The sequence below is a fragment of the Nanorana parkeri genome, unplaced genomic scaffold, assembly GCF_000935625.1.
Source record: "Nanorana parkeri isolate BGI_ZX_2015 unplaced genomic scaffold, ASM93562v1 scaffold50, whole genome shotgun sequence".
Classification (NCBI taxonomy): Eukaryota; Metazoa; Chordata; class Amphibia; order Anura; family Dicroglossidae; genus Nanorana; species Nanorana parkeri.
In genome coordinates this window covers 2,663,691-2,666,088 of record NW_017306318.1, presented here as the reverse complement: position 1 = coordinate 2,666,088, position 2,398 = coordinate 2,663,691, and the positions used below count along the sequence as shown (strand labels likewise).

General features: G+C 47.2%; 1 protein-coding gene across 1 annotated transcript in view; it reads right to left on the bottom strand.

Moving 5' to 3' along the window:
* Positions 1 to 2,398, bottom strand: part of LOC108802437 (microtubule-associated protein tau-like) — a 73,773-nt gene that overhangs the window by 36,144 nt on the left and 35,231 nt on the right. The gene's annotated exons all lie outside the window — the stretch shown is intronic.

Genomic DNA, 2,398 nt, shown 5'->3' with positions numbered 1-2,398 from the left:
TCTGCCCTAAACAGAGCCACATTGGCGTGCATTCCCTCTGTAGACTGAATACTGTCTAAAGATTAAGAGATTACTACACCGATCTGTCGTTCCCTCACTGCCACTGAAATGTCAGGCGATTTCACCCAGATCTCTGCAACCAGGGCTAGGGTAGAATCTGTCTGGGCTGTCTAATTTGACAATGAGCTATGCCGTGCTGAAATCAACAGTATGCAAAGAGCGGAGCAAAGAACGCATCACGGGTAATGTTTTCAACATTTCAAAGACTTCACAAAGCTGAGGAAGCCGTGCAGATTATATTGGAAGAATTGTATTTTTTGCCGACTTGTTTTGGAAGGTGCAGACTCTAGAGCTGTCATCCTTGTCACTAACCTGGAACAAGTATGTACAGTATTAGGCATTTCAGGAGCTACTCGACCAATACTTGTTCCAGGGAAGCAACTCAGAAGATGACAGCCCTGGAACACCTTCATATTCATTCCAGCACCAAGAAGCGTTCAGTGGTGGTGACTGACACGTGACGACACACTATATCTATATACGCACACACACACACACACACACACACACACACACACACGGACAGATCACCGACACACAGTAATCCTATACATCACAACGATGGAGCCAGGAGCTTCAACATATATCAAGCCCGAGTCGGAACAGGCCCAGGACTGAGTTCAGAAGGGGCCCAGAGATAACTGCAATGGGTCCAAAGCCCGAGTCTGGATGGGCCCAGACGTAGTTGCAGCAGAACTTAAGCCTTGGCCTGAATCAGCATGGAGGTAGCTGCAGCAGATTTTGAAGCCCAAGTCCAGATTGTAATATCCTAATAAGGAGGAAGACGGAACTCAGCTGCGGAGTCACGGTAATTGTCACGTGCTCAGGCCCAGGAGTACGTCATGGCAAGGATTTAATTTGCCAAACAACCTCAGTGCATCATAGTACAGTCTTCCAGAATCTAGCCTGACTACGCTTAGGTGCGACAGATGAGTAATTAGAATTTATATGAGCAAGGTATTGATGGGGGAAGATATCTCTCTCACTTAACTTGCAGAGTTAAATATGTTCACTTTACATAACAGTATAAGATGGTGTCAGTATTTGGGATTGAGATGCTGAAATGCCAGACGAATGTGAGATTGTGTCTTATGACGCGGAGGGGGCCGTGTGACATCGATGGACCAGGGGCGGAGCAGTTGTGGCCGAACGGCCACAACTGCTGGAGCTATTACACAGATGGGCCTAGAAGTAGTTGTAGTGGGTCCCCAACCTGAGTGCAGTGGGTCCTCAACCTGAGTGCAGATAGGCCCGTAGGTAGCTGCAGTGGGTCCCCAACCTTAGTGCAGATGGGCCGGTAGGTTGCTGCAGTGGGTCCCCAACCTGAGTGCAGATGGGCCCGTAGGTAGCTGCAGTGGGTCCCCAACCTGAGTGCAGATGGGCTCGTAGGTAGCTGCAGTGGGTCTCCAACCTGAGTGCAGATGGGCCGGTAGGTTGCTGCAGTGGGTCTCCAACCTGAGTCCAGATGGGCCGGTAGGCTGCTGCATTGGGTCCCCAACCTTAGTGCAGATGGGCCCGTAGATAGCTGCAGTGGGTCCCAAACCTCAGTTCTGATGGGCCCGGAGGTATTTACCCAGAGTAACTATTCGAGTCTCTTTACCATGGACCATTTGAATGTCATTCTTATCAAAGATCTTCCAATTAAGACACATGACCCTTTTGGCCTCATGTCCATCCTTATGCATTGAGCAGAGCGTGCTGGAAGCAAGAGGAAATTTCTCCAATGGGGATCCAACAACAGTCATTGCTTATTACTGGATAAGAGTTACAACCCCAGTCTGCGTAAATGTCACAATTTGGGAGGCCCTCGGCAGCCATTATATAGCACTTATGAGGATTGTAGTGACACATCATAAAAAGGAATTTATTTATAGCGAAGTAAAAGACAAAATGGCGGTGAAAAAGAAACTAGATGATGAGCATATCGCAAGCGGCAGATACATTCCTCTTCAGTATTTATAGAGCCCAAAGGATGAAATTCATGAGTCATGTCTGTGCTGTAAATAAGATGGTCACTTCCAAGTGTGATTCCATTTATTATTGTCATCATGTGCTGCAATTAGATGCCACTGGCCCATAAAAACCAGATTTGCAATGCGTTTGGAATCAGGACTGTGGATATTACAGATACACACAGAGGGGCTTATTCAATAGGGTAATGATGAGATACAAGAGCCCATAACAACCAATCGGGCTTCAATATACTGCAGCCAGATCAGTTAAATTCTTTCTGATTGGTTGCCTGGGGTTAATATATTTAAGACATAGCTACTACACCCTAAAGTCAGCGATTTTTTTTAAAGGGACCCCTAATATTTCGCCGAAACCCCCCCCCCCC